Raw genomic sequence first — 20,638 nt, 5'->3', positions numbered from 1 at the left:
AATGAATCAAACTAAAGTGAAGCCCTTTTATTTCTGGCACAACAGGCTAGGTGATTAAGGTCCCCTGGTTACACAGAACTGTGATCGTGTCATCGAGGTTAAAGAGTCATCACCAGGGCTTCATTTGAGCACCTCTGTGGCTTCTCCTATCTCATTTCTCATGTTATTATTGTGGTCTTGCTGCCAAAGCTCCCTGTGAACCCCACTGCTTCCTGCTGAGAACACGGGACCCAAAGCCATGGAGGCAGCCTCAGGGGAGAGAGCAGAGTCGCCTGCTAACACCTTGGCCTGGGCAGAGCAGCCTCAGCACGTTGGTAAACATTCTTTCAACCCGTCTTTTTTTCCCAGTGTAGTGAAAGAAAATATTGAAAAGGAAAAAATATGCTTATTAAGGGAAACAAATTGCTGTTATTTGAATCAAAAGAAAGAACACAGGAAGCTTGCATTTCAGCAAGAGAAGTCTCACGCAAACTGAACCTCATTCTAGAAAATGGAATGTAGTAGACACACGTCTTGGCCCCAAGTGAAAGAAGGACATGCGTAAAACCCTGACCTTTTGGACAATGAAATAGAAGATGCGTAAAATAATGAGAGTTTGTTTTTCAAGTTATTTGCTTCTGTTTTGGTTGAAGCAAGCTCAAAGCCTGTAGCATGAGATGAAGATTTGGAACAAGCTGAACTAAGTGAAATATCATGAAAATGAAAACTTAGGGGTAGTATACTTTCTCAAGAGTGAGCATGCATAGCAATGTCACCTCCAGAACCTACTACATGGAATTTTTAGAAAACAGAGCACACAAATAAATTTATTAAGAAGAGAATATTGGTTGGTCCCTCTCTTTTAGCTCTGCCAAAGCATAATGAAACTGTCCTCCTCCCCAGGTAGCGTGTTGCTATCCTGCCCTGGGCCCCCTGAAGCCATCACACTTCAGCCACATCTTGTGACATCAGGTGGAGCTTTATGTCCTCTTCTTACTTGGCTCCTTTACTTGAAATAGGAAGTTTGTTTTTCCTAATAGTTATTATATGCAATTTAGGGAGGTTGATATCGGACACCTTCATCTGCTCATCGGCAAGTCAGTGGAGGAAATACTTTCAGGAGGCACGTAGAGCCACCCTGCTCAGTCGGCCAAAGGAATCCATGCCACCAACCCCGGGCGGTGCCTTCTGGAAGGCACATGACAAGAATGAAGGCAGAGGGGGGCCTCACCACATCAGAGCTTGCTGCTTTTTCCTTTATTAACTTTACCATTTTGTACACACATTTTAAAAGCTGTGATTTTTTTTCCTCTCTTAAAGGTGGGGGGTGAGAGAAGAGTGGAGGAACTTTAGATTACGTAGAGGGAAATGAGAGGGAGGGGGTATGAAAGATGGTGGACTGAGACAGGCATCATTACCCTATGGGCATGTGTGATTACACAAAGGGTGTGAATCTACATCGTGCACAACCATAGAAATGAAATTTCTCCCTCATTTGTGTACAATGAATCAAAATGCAGTCTGTTAAAAAAATTTTAAAAAGTAATTAAAAAAAAGAAAATATGAGTTCTACAGAACTCATCCCACTGTGTTTCTCCAGTAGTTTGACAACTGTATTTTAAAGTTTTGGCTTTTGGCCTTCCAGGGCTCTGGAAACAGCACAGAGGTATCCCAAACTGCACCCGTGTAGAACATGGAGGCTTATTTCAAAGCTAGTGGTCTTAGTTTGTATTACATGAGAAATCCAGGAAGATACAGGTGTCCCCACACCCTCAGTGGCTGTCCACTTCCAGCTTGCAGTACCCAGTTTCAGAACTCTCCTGGGTGGCCAAAACTTACAGCCTTAGACGAGGCAATGTGCTCAATGGTCAAGAGCGCAAGCTTCAAAGTCAGAGTTATGAATGTGCTGAGTTGTCAGTCTAGGTAACAATGCAACTTTCAATGGATGGTGTCATAATACATTGTTAACTGAGTTAGCATCGTCTATGCCTTTATTGGGTTTTAATCACCATCTTACAGCATTCCTAAAAGCTGGAGAATACAATGATATTATGACTTCTTTCCTTTGTATGGATGGGTTCACGGAGCTTGAATAACCTGCCTACCCACCATTAGCTGGAGGGGAAGTCTGATGTGATCTTATTCACAGCATCTAATTATTTATACTATGCTATTCAGAGTGTGGCTGGAGAAGAGAAGGCTGTTTTTGTGAAAACTGTTTTTTTCAAAACTCTGCAGTAAGATAAGCAGCTTGTGAACAAATTACATCCCTAAGAACCGTAACTGGCCCACCAGGCTTTGTTTCATAGTGAGGCTTCACCAGTCAAGGAAGTAGTGCATTGATCTGCATTTCTGCACATGCTCCTTAGAAAGGTGCAAAGCAAACTTTTGCGTTCATCTGTTCAAAGTCAAGTTTTTTTCTAAACACAGGTAGTATTAGCTTTGGGGTGTTGTATGGAGGATCCAACAAAGTCAAGTGTACAAATTAAGCCAAATAAAGTTTTCCCAGTTTCCTCTCTACTTCTTCTTTCTCACCTATTCTCTTTCTCTCAGTGTCCTTTTTAGAAGGGCTGATTAAAGAAAATCCCAGAGTGAAGAAAGAAAAATGAATTCAATAAGGTTAGAAGTGGAAGCTTTTAGAAACTTCCCGATGCTTTCCAATACCACAATGCCTTCCTCTGACTTTGTTCTCCTTCAGCAGTGAACTGGCTCTCCTCTGCCTCTCCATATAAAGTTTAGAATCCATGGGTCGATATCTGGAATTTTGATTGGGATTGCATAGAATCTATAGATCAAGTTGGGGGCAATTGACATCTTGACAATACTGAGTTTTCCTGTACATGAACATGAAATATCTCTCCACTTATATAGTTCTTTCTAAATTTCATTTGATCCAATACTATTTCTAGAAGATTCAGTATGAAACATTGTTTTAAAAACTTGTCTGTAACGTATTTTTTTCATTTTCTTCATCAGGAAAAAAAAATTATCCCTTATAGTCCCCCCTATCACTCTAGGAGTTATCCATGCTTCTTCCTTTCTTACCTTGAAAGCCATAGGGCTAGAAATAAAACCACAGATAATCATTTTTTATTTGCTCAAGAACTAATTTTTCAACATGAGAATGGACTGAATCATATTGCTATGGTTAGGATAAGTGCCTCCCAAATGCCTATGTGTTAAGAGCTTGGATATGAGCTTATGGTGCTATTGGAAGGTGGTGGGTACATTTGTATTTTAAGAGGTGGAGCCTCAGGGAAGGAAGTTAGGTCATTGGGGTGTCCCCTTGAAGGAGATGTTGGGACTCCAGTCACTTCCTCTCTCTCTCTCTGTTTTCCATCTGCCTTGCGGTAAGCAACTTCCTCCACCATGTGCTCCCTGCCATGATGTACTACCTCACCATGAGCCCAAAGGCAACAGGGGCTAAGTGACCATGGAGCAAAAACCATTAACCAAAATAAATCTTTCCTCCCTAGAAGATGATTAGCTCAAGTATTTTGTTACAGTAGCAGAAAGTTAACTAACAAATATTCTTATATTCATCCACTTCAGATCCCAATTTCAGTGCTTGGAGTTGCACAGATCCCTTTGGCATGTGTTAGTTTTTGTGTGCCGTTCATATTATCCTATTGTGGTATAATTGCAGGAATAATTTATACATGCCAGCAACTACCTTTCCAAACCTATTGCTTAAGCAGCATCTGGAATGAGAATTGCCACATCTTTTCTACATCCGAGCCATGTTTGCCCTGGGATCCCTGCCTAAATTTCCCCCGCCATCCTAACAAAATGGAGAGTTAGCCACATACATCAATCACTTCAAATTCATCAAAAGACATTTCTTGCTTTAAGTTATCATTTACTCCATGATTTCCACGTGAGTTACCAACTAACAAAACGCCTGCATCGTGGACAGTACCAACCCACACTCGCAGGCAAGTATCTAGTGGCTGCTTCTTTCTATGGATCTAACAGTGTTCGCTTCAGCTTCAAAATCAATAACCCTGGGGAATCTCTCTCAGAGAATGACCTAAGATAAAATTTTAAATGTGAAAAGATATACAGGTGGTCCTCTGCTTAAGATGGTTTGACTTACAAGTTTTGAATTTATGATGGTATAAAAGCAATATGCATTCAGTGGAAGCAGCATTTTGAATTGTGATCTTTTTCCAGGCTGGCAATATGCATTTCATTACCCTCTCTCAATGCCCAGTAGTGGGCTAATGGAAGTGTTCCAGGCACATTCAAGGCAGAGTTGGTTAGGCTATGAAGGTCATTTAGGTAGGTATATTAAATGCATTTCCAACTTACAATCTTTCCAGTTTATGACAGGTTTATTGAGATGTAACCCTATTATAAGGGAAGTAGCACCTGTAATTAGCCTCGCGAGACCTGAGTAAAGTCTCCATTAACAGTAGAATCATCTGCAGCCATAAGGACCTACCATGCCCATATTCGGCAGCTTCTCCAGTTCTTCATCCTTCACCACACCAGAAATAAGTGATGTCCCAGTACCAAAGTCATTGCCACATGTGGTAATTTAAATTTTCATTAATTAAAATTCACTGCATTTTAAAGTACTGTTCCTCTGCCACACTAGCTACATTGCAAGTGCTTCATAGCTTGTAAGTGCTTAGTGGCTACTGCACTGGACAGTGCAGAAATAGAATATTTCCCTCACTGTAGAAAGTTCTTTCAGACAGAACTGGCCTGGATCAGTGGCCAGTTTAAATCTAGTTTAAAGTGCACATTCTCACATCAAACTGAGGAACTTCTGCACAGTCAAGGAAGCAATCAACAAGGCAAAGGGTCAACCACAGTGGGAGAGAATATTTGCAAACCATACACCTGATTAGGGGTTGGTATCCAGAATAGATAAGGAACTCATCGATTTCGTATAATGGAGGGTCCCTTATCTGAGATGCTCTGGGCAGAAGTGTTTTGGATTTCAGGTTTGGGAACATTTGCATGTGCATAACGAGATATCAGGGAGAGAACCAAATCTAAACATGAAATCCATTTATCTTTCATATACACATCACTTGAAGGCAATTTTATACCAAGTATTTGACATGTCTGCAATTTAATTATTATATGTCTCATGAGGTCAGGTGTAGAATTTTCTACTTTTGGTACTACGTCAATGTCCACAAATATTTGGACCTTGGAACATTTCAGGTTTTGAATTTTTGGATTAGGGATGTGTATGTTGTAGCAAGAAAACAAGTAACTAAATTTAAAATTGGGTATAGGCTGTTAAGAGCTATTTCTCAACATGCTAACATGGTTCAAAATGGCTAAGATGCTCCATATGATATCACCAGAGACATGTAAATTAAAATCATAATGAGATGTAAATCCACAATTGTTAGAATAGTTATTATCCAACTGATGAAAGATAATATGTTAAAGAAGATTGGGAGGAAAGGAAACATTGACATATTGTTAATGGGAATGTAAATTAGTATGGCTATTTTGGAAAACAGTATGGAGGTTCCTCAAAATATTAGAAGTAGAATTACCATGTGATCCAGCAATTATACTAGTAGGTATTTATTCAAAGGAAGTGAAATCAGTATGTCAAAGAGATATCTGCCCTCCCATGTTTGTATTCAGCATTACTTCAAGGTATGAAATCAAACTACATGTCTATCAGTGGATAAATTGATGAAGAAAATGTGATACACACACACACACACACACACACACACACACAATGGAGTATATTTGACCTTTAAAAAGAAAGAAATTCTGCCATTTGTAACCACATGGATGAACCTAGAGGATATTATTATTAGCTTGATTTAGTCAATCTACAATGTATATATATATTTCAAAACAACATAATGAACATGATAAATATATTGCATTTTATTTAGCAATTTAAAGAGTAAAAAATAATGGTGGACTTAAAAAAAAAAGTCAGTTCTCAAATGTCATTCTCAGTAGGTCCTGGTTGGGGTCCAGGGATCTGCATTTTAATAAACACCTGTTTCTGGGGTCTGCCCACGAGATTTTGGCAAACACTATCCACTGGGGTTAAAAACATTTGCTACTTTTTGGAGCAGGTTTTTATTTCTTAAGTCTTCATCTTTCATGGACAAATATAATAAAAATAAATCACTAGGAAAATAAATATTTAAAAATAAAACATAAACTACAAGCTCTATTTTTAAATTTGATTTAGAAGATATAAAATTTCTCTGCCAAGTTGCTGTACGAATATCTAAATGTGTGTTCTCAGTTTCTGGACTTGTCTGTGGACCATACTTAGGGTAGCAATGTGCTAGGAAAATTAAAGGATTTGTGTCAATGAAAGAATAGAGTCAGGACCATGTGATATTTCAATAAAATGGGAGATGACGGGGTAACTCAGAGATTATCAGTTGTGTCACATTTCTGTTAAAATTTTAACCCCTCTTTAGAACTCTGTGACACTAGAAATGAAAAAGACCTAGAAAATAGTGTCTGAGTTCATTTGCTGATTCTGGAGATACGGGAAATGGAGTATCCAGGTTTAATTATACAAGGGCTGAGGAAAGAATGTGGGAGAAAATGATGGGAGCTTCAGTGAAGGAGAGTGAGTTTGAGATCCAGGACTGCAGGGAAGAAGCCCAGGGGGGAGAGGAGTGGGAGAGAGGGAGGTCTATGTGCTAGTGAATCTCGAAATGACAGTAGTCCAGGTACTGGTAATTTCCTCATGGCTACCACCAGCTCAATTGGACTTGAATTCTCTGAGGATAGTCACGGCTGATGGTATCTCTTTTCTCATCTCTTAATGGAACAATCCACGTGCATTTATGGAGAACTAAGAGTCAGACATTTGTGATGATGATTTTACTTCCATCCGTGGAAGTTATGGAGAGCTGTCGTCCCAGGAGTGCCGAGGTGAGAGTCTATCCCAACCAAGACTCCCAGGACAATGAAAAGTAATTCCTTGATGGCCGAAAAAAATCTACTCGAATTTCCCATTTTGTTTGAATGTCCAAATGAGGTGCTAAAAATGTCACATGTTGCTAATTTTCATAAATCCCTTTTTATCTGTGAATTCCCTTGTCACATTTTGTTGAAGACATCTGACCTTTTGTACTATGGTGTCAGCGTTCTGGGCTTTATGGATTGAATCCCCATGGGGTTGCTTATCACGTTTCTTTGTCTCCCATGTTCTGTGTAAAATGGTGGTTAAATCTAGATTGATGCCGTCCAATAAAAATGTAACTTGAGCCACGTATGTAATTAAAACTTTTCTAGTATCTGACTGTAAAGAATACAAAGAAACAGATGAAATTTATTTTTATAAATAGCTTTGTTGAGATAACTGACACCTAGTAAATTGAACATATTTTAAGTGTACAATTTGAGACTAGCACTGTAGTCAAAGTTCGGAATATATTCTTCACCCCCAAAACATTTCCTCTTGCTATCATTTGATCTTTTTCTCCCATTCCTGTTTCTCCTCATTCCCAAACAGTGATTGATTTATTTCTGTCAGTATATATTTACTTGCATTTTCCAGAATTTTGTATAATGGAATCACATCATGTCCTCACTTTTATCTGTTTTTCCCTAAGCATAATTATTTTGAAGTTCATCCATTTGAAGCAAGTATAAACAACTCATTCCTTTTACTTCTGGGAATTGCTCTATGGTATGGATATATTAATCTGTCACAATTTGTTTATCCATTAATATATATTAAATATACATTAGACTTTGTATTCCCCAAAATAAAATATTTTTTGATGTATATGTGCAACTATTTGAACAAGGGCATGTAGTCACACATAAATCAATAACACCATAACTTATTGTGACATATGGTGCTAGACTATTATCTGATTGTAATACAATAAAAATAGAAATAAATAATACAAATTTTAAATATCTTGACAACTTGGGTACCAAAAATGCTTTCTAAGTAAATGTATGCATTTATAGAATCATGAAGAACATTCTAATAGAAATATATGGGATGCATAAAAATATAATAAGAAAAATAGCCTTAAAGGCTTTTGGCATTCAGGAATAAAAACATAAAAAACTGTTCTATATAGAAATTCAAAACAATGAAATTGCTATTGATAATGAAGAGTGTTTTTATTGCTGGATGAGGGAAGAAAAGTAGGTGCTGAAATCAACAGTCCTCTGACTATGCTAATTACTAAATAACTCAAACAAAATTGGAAGTTGGAAAGGGAATAATAGCACAAGGTTAAAGATTTAATATATATTACATGTGATTATAAATTTCAGAATATAACACGAAGCAGATGATTATATTAAAAAGATGATATAAACAGATAATTTACAAAGGATGCAATACAATTGCTTTAATAATAAAAATTTTAATTTCACTTATAAACTAGAATCATAAAGCTCTTTTGTTTTGTTTTATTTTTTTTAAGTTGCTAATAGAGTCTAATGAAAATACCCAATGCTAATGATGCTGTGATGTCCCCACACTTTATTGCTGACTATATATTTTCACAATCCTTTTCCGAGACAATTTGGTAACATGTACCAAGAGTCATGATGATATTCATATCATTTGCATAAACCTTGGGGAGTAGTTCCTAAGATTAACACACATTACGAAATCGGGGAACGTGATCACTCTTGCAGTCTGCAGAGTTTATGTCAAGGTCATTTCAGGAAATGCTTCTTCATCCTGAACACTAACTCAGGAAGTGGCTCTGAGGACATTCTGTGGTCAGTCCCAAACCTCAGGAGGGTAGTACACTTGCACAATGATACAGCGAAGTCCGTGCCAGGACACACCCAGGGATGTGGTGTGCAGGTCCAGGGAGAGGGAGCCTTCCGAACCACATTACTGGGCCAGTGTCCTCGGGTCCATATGTCATAGCATGTGCTTTGGAGACTGACTAGCAAGTTTGAAGTCCTGGGTTAAGAGCTCTGTCTTATGATCTTGTTCAGTGTCCTCTCTCATAAAGCGGAGGTAAAAGTAGTGGCAGGACTAATTGGATCATACACATCAGGCATGCATATCTCAGTGCCGGGCACATTCTGCTACTAACCAAACCTTGACCTTTGTGTTGTAACACAGCTGCCAGAGACTCTAGAGCTCTGGAGCCTACCACCAACTAGTCAAGTGAGTTTGGACACATCAGTTAGTCTCCCAGAGAGCTGGGCTGGATTAGATGATCTCTTTCACCAGCATTAGAATGTTGCTTCTGAGACAGTCCTGGCTCCCCTCGGGCCTAAGAGCTTAAACTACTGGAGCCAACACACCGACATATAGATCCCAGCTCTGTCTACTCCTAGCAGTGGGATTTGGGGCACATTATTTTACTCCTCTGTGCCTCCATTTCCTCGTTAATAAAGTGGGGCTAAAATGATCCTCTACAAGGATTCCAGGAGGTGGTAGCCGAATGACTGGCCAAGGTGAGGGTTCCATAGAAGGAGCCCTTGCAATTAAGATTCTAATTTGGTCGGAGTCCCACCATCACAGATTTTTTGGCATTGGTAGGGATGTTATAGTAATCACTGTGATTTCAAATATTCAATTCCTTGTCCATATAAACTATCATTTGTGCTAGGAATTAAAATATTTTACAATAAAATTTCTTGTTACTAGATAGGTTCACAATTCTGAATAATCCCAATATGCTTTTTTTTTGGCTGAAATAAAAAAGTTCCTGTTCTAAGAGATCATTTATTGTACATTTAAATCTTGTCTGGAGGAGGGCACATGGACGATGTTAGCCAACAATGAGGGTCAAGGGTGATGAAATCCTTTTGGAAATGCTGCAGAATAGAGATGGAGTCACTCATGAAACCTACCAGGGGGGATTCTGTTGAAGTGGATCACCTGGAATTAGCCAGTTCTAGAGGAGGTTGTTGAAATTCATGCTCCCAGCTCTAGCAGGATAAAAACAATGTTCTTAGCAACTGAGGATGATTTTATGGGATATCATTTTCTGTTTTAACCTCCCATCTGCCTTACATCGAGACGTTGGATATAAATAGTTCCACACCAGCATATTAGGATATGAAATAACTTCTAATCCCTCTCTGCACTCTGTCTCACTGTTACCTCCCATGCTTGGTGTGAAGATCCTCAAAGGGCAAAGTCACATAGTTACTCCTGTTCTAAAATTAGATTTGAGTGATGGTGAGAAATTTGGAAACAGTCACAGGTCCTAAAGAATTCCATTAGTGTTATTGATGTGCCACATTATATGCTTTTAATGGGTTCATTAGCCAAAGGAGAGAATAATAAAAATTTAAAGCTAGAACAAAGCGTAGAGGTAAACTAATCCAAATCATTTATTTCACAGATGAGAAAATGAGACTAGGACTTCCTCAAAGTCACTTGGTGAGTCAGTCCTGGGCTCTGCACACATCCTGGTCCATAAGCTTTCTCACATCTCATGATGACATTGTGGGGATGGACTATCTGGGGAGCAATAAATGTGTATGAAGTTTATGAATTCATGTGAAATAATATTGTAGGAGAAAAGCACAGGCTTTCTGATTTTACACTCTAGCCATTATTAATGAGCCTTTGGATGGTAGAGGGAAGAATCTCAAAATTACAAAGTGATGAATATCAGCCCCGAAGCTTAATATGTACAAGCTCAGTAACTCACCAGAGACTAAAACCATTGAAACATTGCCGCTATTCCTTTTAATGCAACATCATGCTCTCAAATATTATTTTCAGTCACTGAAAAAGAATATGTCAAGAAGGGAAGATGAGGAAGTTGAGTCCCCACTAGTCGTGGGGAGAAGCAAGGGTGCAGACTGCGACCGACTCAGCAGGATCACACAGAGCCCCAGGCGTTACGCGTTGTCAGTGCCGAGGCATGCAATCTCACCCATAAAAACACCCACATTTTCTAAAAAGCACAGAACACTGTGCTTCTGTACAGATGTAGCAGAACTGTTTCTGTGGTTTTGGTTTCTGGTACAATTTTGGACCAGGTCCGTCTGACTTTGGATTCTGAGCTCTCATCAGTTCGAAAGTTTTGATAATTGCAGAAGAAGTGAAGGGCACCTTTAAAATCACCCAGAGAACCATCACCGGGACAGCACCATCAAAACCACTCGGCACCTGATCCTTTTGCTATCATTTCCTCTACCACTAGACGCATTCCCCTACGTATACATATTTTTAAACGACAGGTCAGAAGGAAGTCAGGGACAGAGATAGTGGTGGAGGTGCTGATGGAGGTGGCAGAGGTGAAGTGGTGGTGTGTGTGTGTGTTGGGGGTGGGAAGCGGAGGATGGGGACAGATGATGGACATCTTTGACAGCCTGAACTTTTGGAAAGTGCTGGTTTTCGATCTTGGTTCCGGCTATGGGGGAAGATGGCAGCAGGTTCTATGACACAGGGTGAGAATACATCTTGCATCATGATGTGCAGCACGTGCTCAGCACGCCTCCGAAACAGAGGCTTCATGAGACATCACTTGCCTTTTTACGTTGACACACTTCGATGTTTTCTGTCCTTTTTTTTCTTCTATCTCATTTATGTTTTTCCAGGCTGATCATGACTCATTAAAGTATTTCACAACTCTGAGTATAATCAGTCCATCACTGACCGAAACTTCGCTCTGGGGCAAGGGCTGTCTGTCCAGCGCGGAGGCCACCCTTTCCCTTGGCCCTCTGTTTTCCATGAGCGTAGAGGCTCTTTTAGGGGCTCTTTTAGAGGTCAGCGTGTGCGGGGTGAGGAGAATGGCTGGGAACCCTGAGTCAGGGGGATGGGGAAACATGAGTGGTGGAATGAGAGGGGGTTCAAGTCTGTGTCCCCTTTTCCTGTGGATGCTTCTGCACTGAACAGGGGACCCCACCTACCTCTTCCCCCAGCCAGGACCAGGCTATGCCAGGTTACACGGTGTGTTCCATGTTTGTTTGTTTTTTTACTTTCTTTCACAAAGGATGTGAATTTGGTTTTAGTGATAAGAAGTGAAAACAGAAATATTTTGGAGAAGGTGGGCAGAATGATATTAAGAAAATATCATAAGTTGAAATTCTGGAACTTAAGGTATCCCCAAGTGAATGGTGGCATCCAGAGTAGGACTGTGCCTGGTGCCTTCGGGTGAGCTCGGTCGGCAAGGAGCAGCTACTCCGTTCATGCCATTTAGCTCCTCCTCTGCGGACCAGCCGCAAGGAAGAGAGGCGGGTCTCTGACCCCAACAGACAGCCCTGTCCACACGGCGAAGTTCTGGTGGACGCTGGCCTGACTGTACTCCGTGGTCCCGTCGGGTTGCCAGAGAGCAGGGACGCTACGCTCCCCTTGGCGCACACCTAGCGGGGGCTCCTCATGTTCCTGGTGGAGTTGTGTGAACCTGCTGTGCTGCCTGTCCTGCCAAAGTCCAGCACATGCGGCACAGGACCTGACACCAGGTAACCGTAACAAACCACCGTGCCACTGGCTTGTGCACTTACCCGGATGTACTTTTTTTTTTTTTTTTTTTTTTTTTTTTTTTTACAATATATAAAATAATTTATTCAGCACAGAAGTTCAAAGGCAGACTCCTCTGAATGAAAGACAGAAGTACCAACCATGAGGATAGAACAAGAGCAATATTCTTTATGAACAACATAAATAAAAAGGAACAAAAGAAAGTGAATAGAACCAAGGGGATTATGGAATTCTACTTTGACAAGATATCCTTTTTTTTTTTATTATTGTAAACAAATGGGATACATGTTGTTTCTCTGTTTGTACATGGAGTCAAAGCATACCATTTGTGTAATCATAAATTTACATAGGGCAATGTTGTTTGATTCATTCTGTTATTTTTTCCCTCCCCCCCACCCCTCCCACCCCTCTTTTCCCTCTATACAGTCCTTCCTTCCTCTTTTCTTACCACCCTCCTTATCCCTAACCCTAAACCTAACCCTAACCCTAATGCTAACCCCTCCCACCCCCCATTATATGTCCTCATCCGCTTATCAGTGAGATCATTCGTCCTGTAGTTTTTTGAGATTGGCTTATCTTACTTAGCACGATATTCTCCAATTTCATCCATTTGCCTGCAAATGCCATAATTTTATCATTCTTCATGGTGGAGTAATATTCCATTGTATATATATGCCACAGTTTCTTTATCCATTCATCAACTGAAAGGCATCTAGGTTGGTTCCACAATCTGGCTATGGTGAATTGAGCAGCTATGAACATTGATGTGGCTGTATCTCTGTAGTATGCTGATTTTAAGTCTTTTGGGTATAGGCCAAGGAGTGGGATAGCTGGGTCAAATGGTGTTTCCATTCCAAGTTTTCTGAGGAATCTCCATACTGCTTTCCAGAGTGGCTGCACTAATTTGCAACCCCACCAGCAATGTATGAGTGTACCTTTTTCCCCACATCCTCGCCAACACCTATTGTTGCTTGTGTTCTTGATAATCACCATTCTAATTGGGGTGAGATGAAATCTTAGGGTAGTTTTGATTTACATTTCTCTTATTACTAGAGATGTTGAACATTTTTCATATATCTGTTGATTGCTTGTACATCTTCTTCTGTGAAGTGTCTGTTCATTTCCTTAGCCCATTTGTTGATTGGATTATTTGTATTCTTGGTGTAGAGTTTTTTGAGTTCTTTATAGATTCTGGAAATTCGTGCTCTATCTGAAGTATGAGTGGCAAAGATATTCTCCCACTCTGTAGGCTCTCTCTTCACATTACTGATAGTTTCCTTTGCTGAGAGAAAGCTTTTTAGTTTGAATCTATCCCAGTTGTTGTGTTTTATTTCTTGTGCTATGGGAGTCCTGTTAAGGAAGTCTGATCCTAAGCCAACAAGTTGAAGGTTTGGACCTACTTTTTCTTCTATAAGATGCAGGGTCTCTGGTCTGATTCCGAGGTCCTTGACCGGATGTGCTTTTTATCACTATTTGAGAGTGTACTCCTGAACTTATAAAAAATGTCACTCTAAAATCGTATGCCATCATGGCAGCAGCAACCTGCGACACCTGTTTACGTGACTGCTTCCCCAGGTCGCGTTGAGTGATTGGCCTACCCTTCTGAGGTGCATGAGTTCATCCGATGAATGTTGGCGCAACAACAAAACTGGCTAACGTTAAGTAATGTGTGACTGGACAGTATAATCTAACTACACACATATTTATTAGTTATTTTGGGATAATATAAACTAAACAATATACATTTATATGAGTTATTTTGGTTTGTCTAGTTATCCCAATGCCTAGAAAGAAGTATATCCTGATACTAAAACATGATTTTCTTTGCTTGATTAGATTCTATGAAACGTGTATTTTCTTGATGATATTCTGTATTTTTCAACTTTTCAACTTCAGCAGGAGTCACTTTTGCTACCCACTGAGGCGGCCCTTGTACCCCTGAGCCATCCATCTTGCCATCAGCTGGGAACATCCCCAGGGAGGCTGAAGAACTTCAGACAAGTTGGCTTCCTTAGGTCGAGGGCAAAGCCCTGGGTGAGGCCCAGCTGTCAATCTTGGCTGAAGGAGGTAGGAGGAGATGTCTGGGTGGCCCAGCGTCTACCACAGCCCACCCTGGTCTGCCTCAGATCCTCTTCCTTCATATAGGAGGCTCACCCCATCCAGGAGGGCACCTCCAGGTTCCCAGTGGCTCTCTTTATGTGAAAATGGTTCCTAGAGAAAGGTGAGTGGGACCAAGTTCAAACGCTCAGTGCACCTGGGTTAGGGCCCAACTGATGCTCCTCATCCCCCTCCTTTCCTCCCTACTCAGGTTCTCTCCAGCCTCAGCTGGTGGCCCCGCTGGACTCAGAGGCTTAGGTTGGATGAGCCAGGCCACAGTCCTATCACACCTGAAGGCAGCTCAGCTTCTGTTCATTGCTCCTTCTCAGGTCACGGTAGCATTTTTCTTCTTACTGATAGAAAATTGGGCATGGGAGTTCCAAGGGACACCCCAGAATGTCACATGGGTGCCAGGGTGCTTTCTTCCCTGCCCCTACGTAGACAGCAGCCCATGTCCACCTGATGGTGCAGGCCCATGACCTCTGCAGCCAGCTAAGTCCTTCACTTTACAGGTATCCTATTTTAAAATGACCTTTTTTAAAGGTGTAATTTACATAGAATTAAGTGCATGTGTCTTAAGTGTAAGTTCGATGAGTTTTGACTCATTATCACCACTACCAGTAAATAGGGCCCGTCCATCTAGAAGCTCCCTCCTCTCCACGTGTATTGAATTCGCTCTTGCCCCCACCCACTACCTCCAACCCTAGGAAGCTACTAAACTCTTTTTTTCTTTTTTGTTGCTCTATGTTGTAGACATGGTTTTACTTTTTTAGAATTTAATATTAATGGAATTATCCAATATATAGGCTTTTGTGTCTAGCTTCTTTTACTCGACACAATATTTTCAAGATTCTTCCCTACTGTTGCATAATGCTAGTGTTTCTCCCTTTTTCCTGCTGAGAAGAGTTCCACTCTAAGGATATACCACAATATGTCTAGCCATTTATGTCTTGATTCATTCTTGGGTCGTCTCCAACTTGGCCTGGGATGAATAGAGCTGCTATAAATACTCGCATCTTTGTGTGGACATATGTTCTCATTTTTCTTGGGTAAATACCTAGAAGCAGGATTGCTGGGTCATATGATAAGCATATGTTCAACTTTATCAGAAACTGCCACGCTATTTTCTGAAATGGTTGTGACATTTTATATTCAAGCAGTCATGTTGGAGTGTTCCAGGCAGCCCACTCTTTTTTCCCAGGGAGAAGCTTAGATAATTGATTCTAGATATCTTTTCTAAATACATTATAAATTCCTCTCTACATACTGCTATTGATGTTTGCAGTCATCTTGATAGGCTGGTGTTTATTATTATTTAAATAAAACATCTGAATTTTTCCTTTATGATTTCCTCTCTTGATCCACAGGCTATTTAACAGTGAAAATATGAATTTCCAAATATTAGTAGATCTCCAAAACACCTCTCTGTTACTGATTTCTGAGTTAATTCTGTTGTGGTAGGAGAGTACATTTTATATAATTTCAGTTCTTTTAAAGTTGCTGACTTGGGCTGTGGAACAGTATATGTTCTATCTTGGCAAATGTTTATGTGTATTTACAAAGAATGTGCGTTCTGCTTTGTGGTGCACAGTATTCTATAAAATGGGATGATGTTAAGATAGTGGTCTTGCCAAGCAGAGTTTGGTCCATTCTTGAATGAGGAGAGCGGCACTTCTCTTGGCAGAGGTGTGGGCCTCTTTTCTGGGTTCAGAGGGGTCAGGGGGTCAGGGAATCTGGCATTGGCCTGTGTTCCCAGCCCCCGCCCCACAATCTCCCATCTTCTCAGTGAGGTTCTTGAGCTTGACACAGTGCTTTCTGCAGTAGTGGATTCAATCTTCTCGGGAGCTCCACTCTGGGTATGATGGATTCTTGAGCCAGATCATCTGCTGGCAGGAGGTGAGAGCCTCTGCGTGTGTTTTGAAGGAGCGCCCTGGCTTTCACACCTCACCTTGATCACCAGGGCATCTCCTCCACTCGGCAGTGCCGCCTCATTCCATAATCCATATAATTACTGTTTTCCCCGAGTCTCCTTCATGCTGAGACACTGCCACCGTCAGCACCTCTCTCCCACTTGTGTCCCATTTCAGTTCTCAGCTGCCCTACCACACTGTCGTCCAGAGGTGATGAGCACTCTCCCACCCAGGGGGTGGTCTGGCTCCCTACTTAAGAGTCTGTGAGCGAGTGCGGGAAGCTGGTTTGGAGGAAGAGAGAGGTTAACTGGGAGGCAGCTGTGACTGAGCGGTCTTTGGAGCTGGGCTGCATCAAGGAAAGAGCATAACCCGTGCAAGACAGTCCCCTGCAGCTGAAGTAGGTGCCGAGGAAGGGACTCACCCACAGGACACCTGATCAGCATCCCCAGACACTCTGGCTGCCGAGGCAAGGAGCTCCGCCCTGGGGGATCTGGATGGCATATCCCAACACCTCTACCCATGCTGCCATGCTTTAAGAGGTCACTGATGACCTCCTGCTCCTTCTGTCTGTCACTTACAGTGTGATCGGTATAAACACAGCACAGAACATAAATACACAGCTATCGTTTCTGCAAATACTTGATCTGCAACTCAGGAGGAGTTTGTTAAAGGGGAGAGTCTGTTTCCTCCTTACCTCTCTCACGGTTCTCATCCACATGGCCACCAACATTATCTATGTCCTTCCCTTATGCTTTTTATGTAGGAATAGGCCTGGAAATCTCTGAAGGAAGGCAGGCGAAAGAAGTTCAGCCAGGGCGCCCTGTTCAGCAGTGCAGGTTTGAACTTCACAACTGTCCCTGGAGGTATTGGGTGAAGCAAAGGCAGGAGGTTTTGTTTTTTGTTTTTTTCCTAGACAATTTTATTTCTACAAATTATGCCCTTCACAATTCCTATAGGTTTTAGAATAAGTCATACTTGGCTTTGGTAATAGAAGTGGGAAGGAAGAGAGAGAAAATAGAAGCAATGAAAGATTGGTTTTTGTGTGAAATCAGCTCAGATGGAGAAGGGATGAAGTGGGAAGAGAGCATAAGGTGTAACTTCACCAAGTGCCCAGGAGAATGTACTTGGGATCATAGAGCTGAGGAGTTGGTCAGGAAAGAAACTGGTCCACACAGAATAATAATGGCACATAGTTGCCCCTTTCTGGTATAAATTTTGGGGAAGCACACCTGTGTACCTCTTTCCAGTTGCCTTCATTCCCCTGCTCTGATTGGAACAGGAGCCAAAGAAGGATGGGTAAGTCACCTTTATATGGACAGTGACTAAGGGCAGGTGAGAAGGTTGGTAAAAGAGCAGATGACTTCACGGTTACTACAAATTGTGCCAGGAAAAATTTTACCTTGATCATCATGTGGTTGGTGCTCAGCCTCCTTCCCAAATACCTCTAGAATTACTAGAAAATTTAACCATTGTGACTTGAAAGCTTGACCCACACAATCAGAAAATAGGATATAACTGTGCGAGTGAGCGGAAGTAATCCAAAACAAGGAAGCAAGTTGATTTTAGAATTGATTCTTATGGATGTATTAGAATTATATAATAATAGTGGGTTTTGTTGTTATGTTAATGCACACACTGTAACAACGTCATTTAGTCAGCTTTGTACCCCAGGACTTCCCTCTCCCCTCCTCCCTCCCCCTGTCCCTTTCTCTATCCTACTGTTCCACTTAGTGCCACCCCTGATACAATCATTGGTAGGAGAGGGGGAGATAAAATGGGAAAGAATGACACTTAGTAATGTTTTCTCCATCCATCATCTACCTCTACCTAACAAGCCACCCTAAAACTAAAGGGTTAAAAAAAAAAAAAAAAAAAACCTGTGTTCATGGTTCTGGGGGTCAGCGATTTGGGCTGGTCTCAGCAGGGTGGTTCTTCTGCTGGTACACCTGGGGTCAGTCACGTGGCTGCTGTCCTCTGCAGGCTTGAGCTGGGCATTCTAAGATGAGCTCACCCACAGAGCTTGGCCTCCCTCTACCTGGTTCTCATAGCAAAGAGGCCAGACCTGGCTTCGTAATGAGATGGTCTCTGGTTCCAAGAGGGTGAGAGCAGAAAGGCACGGTCTCCTGTGGCCCAGGCTCTGCAGCTCCACGGTGTCATGGTGTCTGTCCACTGCACTGTATAGCTAATTAAGTCACAGGTTCAGCAGGGACTGGAGGAGTGTGGGCAGATTCCATCTCACGATGGAAGATGCCGGCAAGTCACAGGGCATGGCTTCCTGGAGGTGGGAGACGTTTGTGGCCATCTTTGAAAATAATCTATCACATGTCCAAGGCTGGTGGGGGAATGTGAGCAGGAGAGTGACAAAGTGCATGTGAGCTACTCCTGCATCAAACTGGCCAAGATGGACCCTGACTGTTTCCTTTAAAGAGGGGGAAAGGGATTGTCCTAATGTCCCAGTAAATACCTGTCACTGTGTGTGTGTGTGGGGGGGTGTCAAAAGTCAGTGGCTCCACCTCTACGGGGAGGTTTAAATAGTTTAATAAATGTTCAGATGTTTTATATTGCTTATCTACAAATGTTTTGGTGGTTTGAAATAAGGTTAATGATGCCATTAGAAGGACTTTCTAATGCTTGCTCTGCTAAATATACAGCCATAATAAATGACTGGCATCTTCTTAAGTTAGAATTGTAAGTGACCTTTAGTGTAGCCTGACATCTTTTACTTGAGGAACTACATCAAATCATTGAAATCTACAAATATTCCAAATGGAAGTGACTTATCCCCAGGAACCTAAGCTGCTTTGTGAGAATCTGATGATTTCAGTAGTTAAAAAGAGGAGATACGTAATGGGGATGAAAGCTAGTATTTTCTGCACACCTACTATGTGCCAGGCATGCTCTATATGCTGACTCATTGCTTCCAATAATCCCAGGTGATGGGAAGTACAATCATTCTTTTTGCAGATGAAAAATCTGAGGTTCAGCAAGGTAAATGACTTGCCAAAAGTTGTCATTTTGATAAACACTTGGAAGGTCATGAGTCAACCTAAATCTCCCCTAGCTCATTTCCAATATTAATGAGATCGATATATATTTTATACATATATTAATATTATGCACATTTTAGCATACTTTCAAAGAATAGCTATATCATAAACATTTTTTCTGCTGCTACACTTCATAATTATCCTCTCAAATGACTGCATAATATTTTAATATCCCTTTAATATTTTGGCCCCTAATTCAATTCACCATTATCCTGATTTGGACATCTAGGTTGTTTATGTTAGGTCTCAGCACCGTGATTAGATTCCCTAAGTCCTAATAAAACTTCAGGGATTGTTGTAATTATTTTCTGGATCATATGCAGTGTTTACAGCTTACATGGACCTTGTTATTGCTTTTTCCCCCCTTTATCATTTTCCTTGAAATGGTGTTTATTAACAAGATCAGACATGCTTAGATAATCATAAGTATGTGAAATTAGGCACGTACGTATTGCCTACTATTTTCGCTCATGATACATAAACACCACTTGTTTATTTCGAAAGTGGTTCCTTTCTCAGCACAAACCTGTTTGCATTGTGAAGTAGCATTTTCTGAATCACCTGGAAGGATGAGCTTCTGATGTCACAGAGCAGAGTGGGGAGACATCCAAATAAGTGCACATCCCACCTCTGGCCAGTAGATGTCTCTGTTTCATTCACCCTCCATTGCAGGTTTTTACTGAATGGGAAAACTTGGGACCAAAACCATGGGCAGGAGGTTGTCTCTTTTGTTACTTCCCTTCAGCCTCCATCAGTCCCCTACTCCCTCCTCTCACCTAGTTCTCTGATTGGTAGTTGAAGCAGCAGTGCCATTTGAGTTTAAACACATTCTCTACTTCACCAAACCTGTTTCTGCAAACGGATTGGTAACTGAAAGCAATCTCCAGAGCCGAAGCCTTTCTCTTTAAATAGCATGGTTCTCGAAACTAAAAGCTGTGTTACTGAGTCATAACAATTAATTACATTCAGAGGTGAGAAGACAGGATTTAACGCTCTAATGCGATTTGAATTTAGGCTGTTATCTCATCCTGCTGCTATTTAAAACAAAATCACTTTTCCACGGAAGAATCAGCAACTAAGGATGGTTTCAAAGCTTAAGTCTGAAGACATCCCTGGCAACTGAATATTCCCATTTTAGCTTCCTGGGAGGTTTCAGATGTATGTTTGGATTTTCTAGATTTTTGCAATGAAGTGTATCTTTTGGATTTGGGAATTCA

The sequence above is a fragment of the Sciurus carolinensis genome, chromosome 3, assembly GCF_902686445.1.
Source record: "Sciurus carolinensis chromosome 3, mSciCar1.2, whole genome shotgun sequence".
In the NCBI taxonomy this organism is placed as follows: Eukaryota; Metazoa; Chordata; class Mammalia; order Rodentia; family Sciuridae; genus Sciurus; species Sciurus carolinensis.
The sequence above is the reverse complement of the archived record's forward strand: the minus strand, read 5'-3'. Positions refer to the sequence as shown.